Below are 16,698 nucleotides of genomic sequence, written 5' to 3'. Positions count from 1 at the left end.
TCGCCTCGCCCCCGCCCGCGCTGCACGCCGGGACGCGGCCGGTCCTCCCTCCTTCTCTCCCTCCCTCCTTCCCGCGCGCCCCCCCCGCGCGCCCCGAGCCTGCGCCGCGCCGACATCCGCGTTGTCCCAAGATGGAGGTGCGGGGCTCGCGCTGAGCGCGGCCCAGCCGACACAGGAGCAGGAGGAGCAGACGCGCCCGCCAGACCCGGCCCGTCCGCCCGCCTCGTCTTCCCCGCCCCGCCAGGCCGCGGCTCCGGCGGCACCGGCAGCAGCAGCGGCGGCGCCTCCTTCACGACCGCGGCCCGGCCCCGAGTGCGGCGCGGCCCCCGCATGAGCCCAGGCGGCAGTGACGGCGGGAGCGCCCGGGAGCAGCAGCCGAGGTACCCAGGTCGGTGTGAGCGCTGCGCAGGGCCGGGAGCGGGAATGGCGCCCGGCTCACGCTGGCCCTGAAGGGGAGGGAGGCGGCCCTGCCAGCTCCCCCGCGCCGGGGAGGGGAAGGCGGCAGCCCCGGGGCTCCTCTCCTTCCGCGCCGTGAGACACATGGGTGCGGGGCCGCCCCGGGAAGGCCGGGCAGGCGGGTGGCTCCGAGCTTCTCCCGCCCCCCCGGGAGACCGGGGTCGCTGGGCGACCTTGGGTGAACCCAGCCTACCCCTGCCTCAGTTTCCCGGTTCGGTGACTACTCTTCGGGGCTGCTATGGGCATGGGACTGCTCGGTGCTGTCGGCGCGGCTGGCTGTCGGAATGGAAAGTACTGCGAGGGTCTCTTAACTAGTGGCCAATACCTGCTTGACAAAGTGGGTCTGATCACTTTGCTCGTGTTACCTTCTGTCCAGTCTGAAGAGTTGGATCTGAACCTGTGAGCAGACTGCCTTGTTCATGCATGTGATCTGTCGTTTCCTGACTGCAGGACTTTCTGGGCTTCAGTTTTTAAGCATACCTACATTATTTCTGTTGAGGGATGTTACACTTCACTATTGATTTGTAAATCAGATGTCTAAGGTGATACGTTATGGTCATTCAGAAATTGCTGCTGCTTAAGAAACGAAACATGTATCACAATTCTCCTTTAAGTTACAAGAACCTGTAATTTATAGACATGTAGTTATTCCTTTTCTTTTTTTCTCCAGTTAATGGAAATACTTGCTTATGTTTCCTTCTGTGTAATGTGTTGGTCTAATTCTGGTACTAAGCCTGTGTCTTAAACATCACTTCAGGGATGGCCCCTCTGTATGGAAACTTACCTGCTTCAGTAAGAGTCTGCAAACCTGAAGCCCTGTGGGAAATTGGCTTCTCAGAGTGGTTTTACCATTCTTCTTGCAAGTCTAGCAGAAAGTTTCTCAGTGGAAAATTATACCAGATTTTAGCTTTGATTTCTTAACAAAGTAAGGCCTGTGTGATTGTACTGTCAATTTATCTTCTTTTTTTTTTTTTGACTAGCTGACTGGTTTGAAAGGGAGAGGTCTAAAAGATAAGATTAAGTTCCTAATTCATGCAAATAGCATCCAGTTAGAGAGATTACCTGCTAAGGAAGAAGCCACGCTCTGAGTTGTACCTTGTTGTTGGACACTTATGACGGGGGGGAGAGGGAAGTGTCAGAGATAGTGAGAGGTGTACCACTTGATAAGAATGAAAACTGTTGGAAATAGGCTTACAGTTCTCACAAACTGCTTGGTTTAGATGTTGGCTCTGAATAGCTGTGCCCTTTCATTGTGGAAACTGTTGAAAGTACTTTTTAGAAATTTGAAAATACAGCAAAACTCAGTTTAACTGAGTGTATTGAATTGAAAGTAGGAAATCTGTATTGCTAAATTGCTATGGATGTGCGGAGAAAGCTATCACACATGTTTCTTTTAAAAGAGATGCAGCTTGTAGTGCAGTATCATTCTGTCAACTCAGTACAGAAAAATAGTGAAAGAAAACCTAGTCCACTAGTTACATTTACAGAGCTGATACTTTTAATTGAAATTATTTTTGTACAATGTTACAGATGCTTCATCTCTCTTTTGCAAATACCTTCCATTCCACTCTTAAGTGTTTGCTATGTAATGTAGCATCTTTCCTGCTGGAATTAAGTAGTTCATTTTGTTTACCAGAGGTGTTTGCTATTTCTCCTCACTTGAGTGTCCTGAGCATCTCCCAAGAATATAGAAACAAAAGCACCAAGTTAGATACGAAAATGAGTGTTTGATTTGTTCGGGTTTATTTCAGGGTATGGTTCTGTGACTTGGTAAAAAAAGTCAGGCTTGAACAGCAGTGTGTTTTAAAGCCTGAGATTTCTCAGTCCAAGTCCTCTTCAGAACTCTAAAGCTGTGTGGGTTTGATCCTTTTTTTTAAATAACAAACAAGACTTCTGGTCTTTTCCTTTTTTTTATTGCTGCTGCTGTTTAAAAACATGGGAACGATGATTCTTTTGTGAATGGAATTGAAAACTGTGTGTATATTTTGAATACATCTAGGGATGTTCTCAGCCTGTTGGAGTCTGTGTTAGAGCACCTGGAAATTGTCCCAATAGTTTTAATCAACGTGAGAAAATAAACCTGGGTCTTGTTCATATCATTTAACTTCTCTTTTGAAAGTATAAAATGTCACATGTACCACCAGGACCCAGCATATACAGTATAAAATCATGCTTGTTTCACTATGATTATGTCCTTTGTTGACATATTCTTCACTAGTTCTCAGAATTCACAGGTTCTGCTTAATCAGAGTTGAGTTTTAAGTTATAAACATGTTTAATTGTGAACATGTTTAAAAATATAACATTTTCTATAAACACTAATTAGCATAGTACATGATATGGCACTTACCATGGAATCAATTCAGTTTTTATGTTTTTGTAAATATGCATCATCCTAATTTTTGCTGCGCAGGAAAGATTTTTTTTTTCCCCCTCTGTTACTTTTTGTTTTCGTTTACTTAATGAATGTCCAGAGAGAATTCATCTTCTTTTAAACGCAGGAAATGTCTTTCTCCCTCCCCACACCAGTGTACTCATACACCTGAAGATGAAAGCCACCGATTTTTAAAAATAGAACATGCAGTTGAGGGAAAAAGGAATATAATTCATAAAGTATGTAGGCATAGATCTCATTTCCAGCATCAATCTTCCTTTCTGGTAGTGTGGGCCAAGTCTTCACTCTAATTAATTAATTTATATTGATTTTTAAACAAAGGAGGTGTGTTTTACAATTTTTCTGAAGTATCCAGTGTATTTAAGGCAGCTGTGAATTTTTTTGAGAAGTGGTGTTAAAAGGTTTTCTGTCACTAATCAAATTCTGATTTGTACCTGGAAAGAGGGGAGTAATACATTTGCTATCAGGGTCTGTAATGAAAAAATCTAGAGTATGTTTTTTACTTTCTAAAAAAAAAAAAATTACCCCCCCTCTCAGAAGTTCTATAAGTTCTGCTAAATAGCTGGTTCCCAGAGACAACAGCAGAGAGCAGATCTCATGTTTGAAGTTAATTTTATCACCTTAAATGCTTTGACCTTAACATTTACTGCTTTAACTTCTTGTATTAGCAGGCAGTGCCTGATAGCCTCATAAAGCTGTGCTGCCCATGAATTAAAGTTTGAAAAAAAAGCTGGTTCATAGGTATAGTAATGTGTGTAACATATCTGGTTGGTTAGCAGAAAGTCAGCAAATACAGTCTAAAGGTAACATTTTGCAACGAAGCAACACTTCAGTAACTACAGCAGCTGGTGACACATTTCTTCAGGAAAATAACCTCATAGGAAGAATATGAAAATCAAATAATGTTGAGATTCAGGACTCAGGTTTGGCAATGTAACACCTGACTAAATAGCACTTTAAATTGCTATTTTTGAATAGCAGCACCTTCCTGTGGTTAGGAGGGATAAAGCTTATTGACAAAATAACTTGCTGGGTGCAAAATTACATTATGAATTAAATATTATCATAGTTCTGTCTAACAAATACTCTTATGAATGAATCTCTTAAAGGAAGCATTAACTACTTCTTACTTACTTTAATAGGTTGAGCCTGCTTCCCTGTATTATGCAAACTGCTGAATGGAGGAAGGGGGTGGAAGTCAGTCTTTACCGATACTCTTTCCGTTACCGTCCTGCATGGTTCTTTACCCATGTTTTACAGAGTGGTGAAGAATTAGGAGAAGCTGAAGTTGTTCTGCTGAGTGGAACTAAATGGGTGGCTTCCTTCTGGACCCTCACTTCACTGTCTTAGGTAAGAGGGGTGATCTGCTTCTTTTGAAGCTACTTGCATATCCTTGGAACAGCGCTATATATGGGGTTTTTTAGAGAAACTTCTAGTTAGCAAAGCAGAGCTTTGAATTCTTTTTTTTTTTTTTTTTTTTTTTTTGATCTAGTGGCTTGAAAAGGGCATTCACAGTATGTAGCTGTCCCAGTACTTTTCATTGAAAAGCATTGCTGTTTGCATCCATTCAAATAACTTTAAAAACATGCTCTGTATACTAACATAACTTGCTTCTGAGAATCATATTTATCTTATGTAGTATGACAGAAGTGGGACTGTCACTCAGAGGTGGATTACAGTGTTGGTGGATATAGGACAACTTTAACTGATGTACTACTTGACTGCTTGATATGGAGTGCATTACTTTTTTTTCCACAGACTTGGAATAGTTTGGATTGGAAGGGACCTTTAAATGTCATCTAGTCCAAATTCCTCTGCAATAAGCAGGGACATTTTCAAATAGATCAGGTTGCTCAGAGCCCCGTCCAGCTTAACTGTGTATATTTCCAGGGATGGGGCATCTCCTATCCCTGGGCAATCTGTTCCAGTATTTTACCACCCTCGTTGTAAAAAATTACTTTCTGATACCATCTTAATCTACTCTCTCTTAGTTAAAAGCCATTACCTCTTATCCTGTCAAGCAGGCCCTTGTAAAAAGTTTGTCCTCCTCTGTCTTGTAAGCTCCTCTTCAGTATTAAACAAAAGCAAACAGGTCTCTCTCCTTCTCTTCTCCAGACTTTCTTCATAGGAGAGTTGCTCCAGCCCTCTGATAATTTTTGTGGCCCTGCTCTGGACTTTCTCCAACAGGTCTGTGCCTGTCATGTGCTTGAGGAATCCAGAGCTGGATGCAGCACTGCAGGTGGGGTCTCAGAAGAGTAAAAGGACAGACTGATCTCCCTTGGCCTGCTGGCCATGCTGCTCTAGATGCAGCCAAGAATATATTCTGGACTGAAAGCACACATTGCTGGGACAGGCCTGGCCTTCCAACAGCCAGGATCTCCAAGTTCTTCTGTAATTACTTCTGTTGCCAATTCCCTCATCCCCTGACCTGTATTGATACCAAGTGTTGTCAGCCCAGGTTCAGGACCTTGCACTTGGACTCATTGGGTGAGGTTCTCATGAGCCCACTTTTCAGTCTTGTCCAGGTCTGGATGGCATTCCATTCCTCAGGCATATCAGTCACACCACATAGATTAGTATTGTTTGCAGGTTTTCTGAGGGTACATTAGGTCCCACTGTCTGTCGTTGATGAACTGGTCTCAGTATGGACCCCTGAGGGACACTTCTTGTCATTGATGTCCATCTGAACATTAAATCATTAAGACCATTACCCTCTGTATGCAACCATCCGACCAATGAGTCCATCCACCAAAGAGTCCATCCATTATCTCTCCAATTTAGGATAAAGGGTGTTGTGGGGGACCGTGTCAAAGGCCTCAGAAGTCCAAATAGATGACATCAGTAGCTGTTCCCTTGTCCATTGATGCAGTCACTCTGTCATAGGAGGCCATTAGGTTGGTCCACAAGACTTGCCCTTGATGGAGCCATGCTGGCTGTCTCAAATCTCCCTGTCCTCCATGTGCCTTCATGTTCCTTCCTTGTGTGACAGAATGTCAAAGCTGTGACCTAAACAACTAAAGACAAAATTCAATTATCAAAAACTAAAGAGTGGTTTGAAACCCAAAGGAAATTTGATCTTGGTGGCCTGTCGATTGGTAGGATCACAAGCAGAAAATTTCAGAACCTCTGTTTGGGTTTGTTGCATAATGGTCTGGCAATGATTAGTCCACATAGTTTGCATTTCATTCTGGTGTTGTTTGAGGACTGTGACAGGACTTCTGACCGAGCTAGAGTTCTAGGTGTGAAGCTAGCTCATCTCTCCATAGAGAAGACCGTGCTCTTTGCTTCCTTTGGCAGACTGCTTTTAGGACTTTTTAATACTTCCTTGATAATCATTACACCTAAGAAAGCGATAAAATGAGGAGATCTGGATGACAGACACCCTCTCCCTTGCCCTTAGGAGCTTTGTGCCAGGGCGGCACAAGAGTGATCTATCTTGTGTTGCCAAGCTTGCAAGGCACTGAGAGATGCCAGGCTTGTCCAGGCAGCCAGGCTCTGGCACTACTTGTGTACTCCTGCTCTGCCATGCTCTGTGGGACCCAGGCTGGAGCAGCTGCAGTTCAGCAGGCTTGGGCTGTTAGCGGGTGGTGGAGTGGCTCTTAAAGGAACTCAACTTCTCAAATGGTACGTAGGTCAAAATACTTCAAGAATGGCTATCATAGTTGTAGATGAGTTTTGCTTTTGCTTTATGGTTAGTTGTATATTTGAGCTAACTAATACTTTAAATATTTTTATTTTACAATGTGGTATTTGCCATTTTCTTAAAAGGAATCAAAAACTTCTGCAAAGCTAGATAATACTGAGGAGGTCTTGTCACTACCTCGGAATTTCTGTTTCCAATACAATCTTTCATTTTCTTTATTTATATAGCTATATTCAGATAATGATTGCTTATTTTTTCATAGTGAAATCTCATGTCCAAAGTCTTGGTGATGAATATTGTGTTTTACTATGTGTGCACACCCAGGTTTATTTTTAGAAAGTCCAAGGTATACTAGTGTAGGCTGGCTGAGTAGCAACACATTGTGTTTCAGCTGGTGTAGCAAAATTTGCTTATTGTAGCCAATATAAATACATAGTTAAGAGTCCACACAACCTGCAAATCCCATCAGATTTCAAGGACAAGGGAGCTCCTGAGTGTATCACTTCTGTGAAACACTGGTATTATTTGCTTGCAAAGATTGAGTCCTTTCCATAGTAAGGTTGTGAAAAATACTCCATTTGCATGATTCCTATTACTTGAATATCTGATTGAAAGAAGGATGTTTGTGAATACTTGTTTTTTACTTGGCTAGTGTGATTTTGTTTACTCTTAAGAATGTTAGTTGTGGAAGAAAATTATTCTTAATTTAACTTAAATATTTGAAATTGTGTCAGAAAATTTGTAATACTAGGTATTATTTCTTTAGGATAGTGCTCTCAGAATTTTTTCTTCTATTCCTGTTACAGTTATTGGATAAAACCAGCCAAACACAACAACTCAAAACCACAAGTGGAAAGCATAATCTAAGCACCTGACAGAGATGATTTCATGATATTTTTTATCGGGCCAGACATAAGAGTTGCAAAATATTTTTTGTATTTTACAATTAATTTCTTAAATATTTTGCAGTTCCTTATGTGACAGTGTGGTTAATTCAGTGCTTTACTGTCTGTGTTAATTTAATTCAGTGTGCCTTGAAGTCCCCTTATTGAAAATGTATGATGTGGTTGTAAACAAGCAATTTTTTTGGCTCTGGTCACATGATCAATCGAGATTTTTTTTTTTTTTTTTTTACTGTGGAGTGGAAGCAGTAATATTGGCCTAGCTTTTAGTCATATTGTCATTTGCATTTTTTTAGGCAGATGTGGCTTAGTGCTAATTAAGTATACTGAAGGTGAATGTTGAAATACATCTGACTTCATCAAATAATTTTCATACCTTTTAGACAAGCATTACAGAGCCTTATTTCCTTTTGTGTTGTCATGTAGCCTTTGAGCGAATGTAGACTTTAGACTTAGTAGACTGCTGAACTCTGTTCTGCCTTAGTGGTAGCTGTTGGGGAGAGACTGAAGGAGAAGAACTGGAAGTCCAGGAACTTCAGTTTTGTGTTGTTGGATTTGCTCTTCTGTTGCTGTGTATTATTATGCAAATAACCTGTCTACATCTCCTCTGTTGTGGTCTTGTTTCCTCTGTAAGTTGTACCGTCCTACGCTACTCCATAGCTTCAGTTCTTTTGGGAACCATTTTTTTTTGTCTCTGTTGCCGGGCAATAATCATAGGAACCCTGGTAGATGTATTTGCAATACTTTTTCAAGCTGTACTTGGTGCTCTCCTCCTACTCTGTGCATACTGAAAATTTGTGCTTCTTTACCTTAGAGAAGAATGAGAGAATTTTATACAGATGACACTGCTCTATGTCTTTACAGGAACAAATGTATACATTGAATCTGGAAGTCCTGCGACACAAAGTGTGAAAATATTGGTTGCATTTGTCAGAATACCTCTAACTGAATTTGTCTAATGACACCACAGTGAATGAAGAATTATTCTTTAGTAGAATATAAAGTATTTTGGATTTCTGCTGTGGATATGGAGTGGAAGTGCTACTTGCAAATAGGAAAATCATCAGTTACTGTCTCATGTTGTTCAGATGAATTTTTCTTCTGTTTTTTTCTGAATGGTAGCAAAGTTTTATTGACACAGTTACATATCATTAGCACAGTAATCCTAACTGTACCGAAAACTACATAATTAGTAGAATTGTTTGTTGAAATAGCAGTCCTTTTTCACAAAAAAGGCTCCCTATGTAACTTAATTTTTTTTAAATACAAAAGAATGTACTCAGATTGATAGTGCTTGGAGCTTTAGAGACAAAACTGGTCCAGGATCACACAGTTACAGTTCTCTAATAACAAATTCAGCCCCTGACACCAAATGATTTCTCACTGGTTTGACATCTTCTAAAATAAAACTGAATGTATTATTAAGGTAACCAGATCGAGGTTTCCTATGTGGGAACCCTGATCTATATTGGAGATCAGCCTAAATCAGCTGCATTGGATTTGTTTGTTCTTAATAGAGTTTTAAGCCAAGAAATTATATATTAAATCTTCACAGTGCTGAAAAAGTGATATTCTGTGCCAAATTACTAACTTTTTTGAAAAATAATTAGTAGATTTCATAGAATCAGGGAATAGTTTGGGTTGGTAGGGAACCTTAAAGAAAAAAAATAAACTACAAGCCTCATCCATGGGCAGGGACACCTTTCACTAGACCAGGTTACTGAGAGCCCCATCCAGCTTGGTTTTGAACACCTTCAGTAATGGGGAATCCACAACCCCTATCTTTCTGTAGTTATGTCTGTTTCTGTCACCTTTTCCCTCGAGGTTGGTTGTGCTTTTAGATGTTTGTTGAAAATATTTCAAGTATGTTTTAGTCCCTTGTTAATTATGACTTCTCAGAAAATGAATTTATAGAAAAGCATACTGAACTCCAGCAGTTCTATGCACAGAGAACAAAGATTTCATTCTATCTGTGACTTCTTCTGAGTGTTTTTTTTTTTTTTTTCTTATTATAAATGCCAGTTCTTAAAGAAAAGGAAAAAAAAAAGGACAAAATAAGGGGTGGGAAGGAGAAAGGAAATTGGTATTTGTAATGAACTGGATGAATGGAATTGTAAAACTCTATTGCATCACTACAGGGGAAAGAATAGGGAACACTATGTGTATGAACTTCATGCTTTTGTAGCTCATATAACATAATAATTATTTTCTGTTGTGCTTTTCTGTTAGAGGTGTGATTTAGTTTTATAGGTTTAGTTTTAGGTAGTCCTGTGAAGAGTGGGGAGTTTGATATGATGATCCCTGTAGGTCTCTTCTGACTAGACATATTCTCTGATTCTGTGTTTCCTTTAGTTGCAGATTTGTGACTAATTAAATAGACACTTTTGAATGTATTTTTTTGAAGTTGTATTGAGCTTCAGATTAGTACGGAGCATAGTGCAAGAACTGAATTCAAATGTTTTGCGTTATAGGTACAAGAACTGTAGAAGTCCATTTTAGAATTTGAAAGAACAAGATTCTGCAGCTCTGGAAAGATATGGTATGTTTATGTTTCTACTTACATTGTTTGTATGCTAATAATTGTAATAGCAAATAATTATACTTTTCTTCACTGATATTTAAAAAAATGTTGAAAATTAATTCAGGAAGAAGCACACATTATTCTTTCCCTTTTTAAACTATGATATCTATTATTTAGTCATAATTCTCAAGAAAATAACTTATTTGATTTTTCTTGGGGAAAATAAATACTGATGATATAACACTGGTGAATTCCCTTTTGATTTAACAAGCTCATCATCATGCTGCTACCATCCATTTATTTCTCCATGGATTGGATAAGAACTGGTGTGTTTCTGAAAGCTGTATGGTTTTTTTTTTAATTCGCTACTGAACATATTTATAGTGAGGCTATGACTTGAAAAATAAGTTTAGAACTTGCAGAAAAATTATGCAATCATTATTGTAAGTCAAGTTGACAAATAGGAATGCTGGGAAATAGAGAAATACAATCTTTATTAGCAGTGTTAACATAAACCCATGGCACGTGGTATCTCTTTTTTGTCTAGGCTCTTAAATGTCCAGCCAGCTTAAAAGTATGTACGTGTATTGTGGCAAGGTTGGAACTTGAACTTGTAGGTTTTTGAATTGCCATTTCCTAACTTAATTCTGGTGTAATTCTCTAGTAATACCTGGTATTACTGCACTACTTTGTAGTGTCTTTTTAAAAAGTTCTGTAGTTCTGCAGCTTGGTACATTGAGAATTTTTGGAACTTTTAGCATCACTACATTGAGAAAAACAACAATTAAGTTAATTTTTCTGCCATATTAAGTAGGTCTCTTAATGCATATACAAGATTGTATGTAGTTATTTCAATAACAGTTTCTAAGTCATGTGTGTACTTTCTCTTTTAACCACTTAAATTGTGAAGAAGCTGATCCGAGTTTTCTGTGCCATGGGTTTATGTCTGGATTTTTCTTTCCAAGATAATTAACTTAGAAATATACTTAAAGTTTAGAAATCTCAAATTTGCAGAACAGTTGTTTGATGTCTTTTAAAGTTCTGTTTTGCAGGAAGCTGTAGACAGGCTCTAATAAAACTGTTAATTCTAAGCTGAAACTTTAGCTGTAGTGTGTACTAATTAAAAAATTTAAGTCTCTCAAAAAGCTACAATGTTACATTGTCACAATCCAGATGTTCCTGAGAGAATTGTATAGATTGGTCCTTTACTCTAGCAGGCATCTGGAAGGTAGTGTATATTCATTTTTGCACCCACAGCACCACTGGGACCACCCACCTGCTTCTTGCTCTCCAGTGTCAGTACCAGTTCTGTGTATGATGGCTCTTCTTCAAACCTAAGCCATTATTTCTTTATTGCCATTATGCCTGCTGGCTGCTTCTCTTCTGGATGTTTAACTGCTTGCCACTGTATGTATGCATAGTGTCTTTGTAATGGTATGTGCTTCATAAATTGATGAAGAATTCCCCTCTAATCCCCCACAAATTGTGAGTAATAAATACTAAAGGAACATCAGAAAAGCTTAATGTCCTACTACAGAATTGCATGGTTGCTTCGTTTTAGTATCAATTATATTTAAACAAACATGCTGAAGAACTTGGTGAACAGAAAGATGGGTGGCAAAAGAAATCAAAATTGAGAATAAGCAAAAGGACAGATGGAATAAAAGTTTAAGTAGTAAAGCTGAAGTGAAGCTGTAAAACTTACCTGACTGCAAAATAACTTAACATGATGAGTAGCCAATAAAAGAGTTAGTAAGACATTTAAATAGGTGATTGGATTTCACCCACTGGTGTAGAAAGGGCTTTTTGTTCATGGCTGTGTGTCATTTTGGAGAGAGCCTGAAGTAACAGGTATAATATAACAGAAATAGAAACACATGGTTCTGCAAAAAAAAAAAAAAAAAAAAAAATCATGTGTGTATGTGTAGTGGAAGAAAAAAATCAACTGTGGTCTAAGTGTAAAACACAGAAGCTAAAGATAGTTTTGGATCTTTCCTGCTTTTACAAAGGTGAACAAAATATGTATATGATCTCGCTGAAATATTAAACCAAAACCATATATGAAGGCGAAATCTGGAGTCCAAAGTTGCAGGAGCAGCTGTAGAAAATGGGAATAACATGCAGGCTTCTAGCTTTTGGCCTGAGGGGAGGGAATGGGAGCAAACATTAGATATTTTTCTGTTACTCTGTGATTTATGGATATCATAGTTTAACCCCAGCTGGCAACTAAACACCAAACAGCTACTCTCTCACCTACCCACTCAGTGGGATGTGGAAGAGAATTGGAGGAGTAAAAGTGAGAAAACTCGTGGGTTGAGATAAAGCTAATTTAATAGGTAAAGCAAAAGCTGTGCATGAAGCAAAGCGAAACAAGGAATTCATTCACCACTTCTTGTGGACAGGCACATGTTCTGTCCTCTCCAGAAAAGCAGGGCTCCATATATGTAACAGTGACTTGGGAAGACAAATGCTATAACTCCAAACATTCCCCCTTTTTCCTTCTTCCCCCAGCTTTATACACTGAGCATGATGCCTTATAATATGGAATGGGCTCTATGATCAGCTGGGGTCACCTGTCCTATCTGTGAACCTTCCTCACTCCCTGTGCACCCCCAGCCTCCTCCTGGTGGGGTGAGGAGCAAAAAAAGCCTTGACTCTATGAAAGCTGTAATAAAAACAGCAATAACAAAAACATACCTGTTTTAACACAAATTCAAAATACAGCCCCACACTAGCTACTATGAAGAAAATTAACTATTCCAGCCAAAACATGTACAGTGGGGAGTATTGACATCAAGACAAAATAAGTGTACAGATATTATAGGATGGGGCATTTATGTAAATCTACCTTTGATCTCTTTGTATTAAGATACACAAAATTCTACCTTTATGAAACTCAGTAACTTGTGATTTTACTGAAGTAGCACTAACTTTAATTTGAAGATAGTAACAAATTCAGATTCCCATTCCAAATAATTTATTCAAGTGTTAATTGCTCTCATCTTGCATGCTTGTGTTCCTGTTCTGATTTGAATTTATGGGCCTTCAGTTTCTATTAATGGGGATTTTATATGCATTCTTACAGTGCAAAGATCTTTATGTATTCTTTTTGTGCTGTGAGAAGACTTCGTTTCTTCCAGTATCTATATTGATAGGTTTGAATAACTTTGAACTCTTTTCATTGTCTAATCACAAGACACTTTCTTCTATCTTCATTATGTCTTTGTGGCTCTTTTCTACTACTTCTGGAACACTTTTGAAGAATATTGAATAATTGGAGAACTGGCTTTAAGTTTGGAAGACGTGTGAAGTACTTTGTGCAGATGAACAGACACTCTTCCAGGGACCCTTCATGAGCCATATCTGTCATTCTTTTTGTAATACATGGGAGCATGTGTACATTTGTACGTCAGTTGTGACTGCTTTAGTCACTTTAGGTTGGCATTTTCCAGGATACAACCCAATTCTTTTGGTTTACTAACTAATATGATTTTGCATTTGCTGTTACTAGTTGAATTACTTCGTTTACCAGGCAGTAGGAAAAAAAATCATAAAGAGGCCTTATCAGTGTTTGGTTGGGGCTTTTTTTTGGTCCATTAGGATTTATATGATCAGGTTGTATTAGTGGCTGTTCTATTTCACTATAGAATCAGTAATAATTTTGCCTACTAATTAGATGAAAAAAATGTACCTTTTTATGTTGTGCATTGGAAGCAGTATACAGGCAAGAAACATAATTTGTAGTTCCAACTTTATGAAGAAATATAGGCTCAAACATGCCTATTACGTTATCTTTTTTTTTTTTTTCCTGCATATGACAATTAAGGTTGAATTTAGGGGTTTGGTGAAAATTCTCCAGGACATTTGCCTCAATCTCAAGTTATAAAAGGTCAGCTTTCCTATTAGGTGCCAATTTCTTACTGTAATAGATTGTTTCGTTGTACTCGAAGTCATTCTGGAAATATATAAAATTCATTCTTGTGGCATTCAGAGGGACTCTTCAGAAGACCTTGAAAAGCTGTCTTCAGTGGTATGTTCTTGAGAGAGATGGTTATATTTAATTAAGCAACTAAAATTCTGGTACTGAAAGGTAAGGTAGATCATGGCTCTTCATTGTACAGTGAATCCCCCCTATTTTCATAATAGATCAAAAAGAGAATCTTAAATTTGGATCAAAGACTACTTGGGTTCATAGTTAAAATTCCTTTGTAAAGGAAACTTAAATTCTTACAAGTGCCACTCTTTCAATAAGTCAATCAGAAGTTATAGTTTAAATAAGGAAAGTGTTCATTCTCTAGGGGATCTTCTAGGCCTCAGATATTGCGTGTCAACTGCCAGATTAAATTGCTGTCACAGAAGGTGACCATCAAATAACTCAGGGATAATAAATAGCAGGTTTAGGGAATCCATGTAGGTAACAATGTTCAAATAGATGATTCCTGCCTGGAAGTTATTTGCCTTTTTTTTTTTTTTTTTTTTTTGGTTGCTGAAAAATAAGTACTTACAATCTCCAGGGTGTGTCTTTAGGTTCTGTATGTTGAAGTTGGGGACCTCTTCTTGCCTCATGCTTGTAGACTTTCAAGGTTTAAGGAAATGTGCTGAGATCTTTGATCAAACTATGCAACAAAGTTGCTTTTAGCCCCTTTTGATGCTTCTGAACTTGCTTTCTGAAATCTTGTTCTTTCACTCATTGTTTAAGTCCTTGAGTTGATAGGAACATTCTTTTAAGAAAATACTGACCTGTGCCATCTTGGAGAAATAGATGTCGTTTCAAATCCCTGTATAAACATTATTTATCCCGTTCCTTTTTGATGAGGGCTAGTTCAAGTCACAAAGTTTTTCAGAGAGATGGTTTGAAGACATGTCTTCATGTCTTGCTGACTGTAAGAGGTGTAGTGGCAGCCCTAGTTGATTCCATGATTCCACCCCTAGTAAATAGTCACTAGGCAGACACAGATGTGCTTGTACTGGAGCCTGCCAGTCCCAAAGAGCCTGGCAGCCATCTTGAGTTTTTTGGACATACTCCATAGGCACAAACTTCCTTTCATATCTTCTGCTGCTCAGTGTGTCTGTAAAAGCCTAAACTGTAAGCCATGCTGATCATAACAGTGAGGACCAGAAAAATTTGAGTAATGTGAATAAATATTTGTTCTGAGGCTGCTCTTTCTGTCTTCTTTAAGGTAGTTACAAACAGAGGAGATTTTTTGTAGAGAAATTCCTGTGACAGAAAAGCAGTTGATTTAGACCAGTTCATAATACTTTTTTCCAGGATCTTAGTATATTCATCAGTATGGTTCTCCTTTCCTAATCAAGTTTCCTTTCAACTCTCTTAACCAGGTTGGAGGGTTTTGTGCCTTGTTTGTATCAAGCATTCAGAATGTCCTTTGAAATATATTCAGAATAAATCTTTGATGGCTGTCTCCTTCACCACCCACCTTGTGTTTCAATGTGCTGGTCTCTTTGCCATCAGACACTACTCTGCTGATGCATTAATGAGTAAGGTTTTAGAAAAATTAATTCCTTCATCTGTGCTAGGGAATCTTTGCCAATCATATTCTGTCCCACAGGAGTGGCAGCAAGGATAGGTGGGGAAGGTAGGATGAGAAGGAGATAAAAGAGAAAAATTATTCATTAAGGTTTTTTGCATCTAGACTGCTGAAAAGAAGCATGAGAATTTTAGACCACAGTACAGTAAGTCTGGTTTTAAGGTATGGTGCAACAAATCAGAAATGCTGAAACTACCTGACTCAAAGCTCTGACCCATGACAAATTCAGTTTGTAAATACAAGTTTCACAACAAAACTTAGATGAGTTAACTTCAGGTCAGTGAGATTTGTGGCAGTTCAGACACTGTCTCCCATCACAGAACTGCTGTAGATACTATGTTCGGTGGTGTGGTAAATGAGACTAACAGATTTGGTTCTGTATCAGGCCTTAGCACAAGCTTGTCTTCATTATGACTGTGGAGCTGCCAACTTAAAGTATATCTTTTGACATTCCAAAATCTAGTGGTGTTTGAATCCAGCACCAGCACTTCATGTGCTCCTTCACTGTTGTCGTGTTCATGACTTCTCCCATATGCAACAGCCTCAGGAAAACTTTGTTTTACTAAGGTTGATGGCAACCTGGTGTTCCAGCATGCTTCCATTTGAATGGAAGACTGCTGTAATAACTTTTTGTCAATAGTCTGGGTGATATAGGACCAAGTCTAGGTAGAGAAGTCATTGGTCAGACACTCCAGAACATGAGCTGATACTTCCAGTAGTCAGACAGAATGCAGATTTCCCAACCAATGAGGCTTTAGAGATGATACCACTGTCCTCTGACCAGAGTACTAAAAGCTACTTGGGCAAAGTACTAGAAGCAGTGTTAGAATAGGCATCTGTTTTCTCAAAACTAAGGCTTGCCTGAAAGTGGACGTTTTCAGGTCTTAATCAGAATGTCATAAGCAGAGCAGTGTTTTACAACTCCTTAGTTTTGCATCAGCATCTTGGGTTTTTGCCTTTCTGTACAGCTGATGGTCAGTAAACATTAAATGGAAAGTCTTCACCCTGTTCTGTAATGTTGACAGATGAGGAACCTTTCCAACTGACTTCTAATCAATATTCTGTGTTCCTAGCATTGACTCAGTTAAACTTTGACAATTTATACCTATGGAACATAAGTACTGGAGAACCTCTGTTTTGTTGTGGAGATTTTTGGTAGCCTACTTCTTTACTTTCCTTGTGTCAACTGCACTTGTGTTATTTGAGAACACTCAAATATTACTGATGTTAAAATC

At 38.9% G+C, this 16,698-nt stretch overlaps 1 protein-coding gene across 5 annotated transcripts in view; it reads left to right on the top strand.

Moving 5' to 3' along the window:
• The first annotated feature begins 195 nt into the window (after positions 1 to 195).
• The window catches only part of UBE3A (ubiquitin protein ligase E3A), a 54,475-nt gene continuing 37,972 nt past the window's right edge, over positions 196 to 16,698 (top strand). For 3 of the 5 annotated variants that reach the window (XM_053969968.1, XM_053969966.1, XM_053969971.1), the window contains exons 1-3: positions 196 to 388; positions 4,112 to 4,201; positions 9,868 to 9,935. The gene's annotated coding sequence lies outside the window, so the exon portion shown is untranslated. The remainder of the gene's footprint in view (positions 389 to 4,111; positions 4,202 to 9,867; positions 9,936 to 16,698) is intronic. The other 2 variants (XM_053969970.1, XM_053969969.1) reach the window with 1 other exon arrangement.

Source organism: Vidua macroura, chromosome 2 (assembly GCF_024509145.1).
Source record: "Vidua macroura isolate BioBank_ID:100142 chromosome 2, ASM2450914v1, whole genome shotgun sequence".
NCBI classification, from domain to species: Eukaryota; Metazoa; Chordata; class Aves; order Passeriformes; family Viduidae; genus Vidua; species Vidua macroura.
The sequence above is the reverse complement of the archived record's forward strand: the minus strand, read 5'-3'. Positions and strand labels throughout refer to the sequence as shown.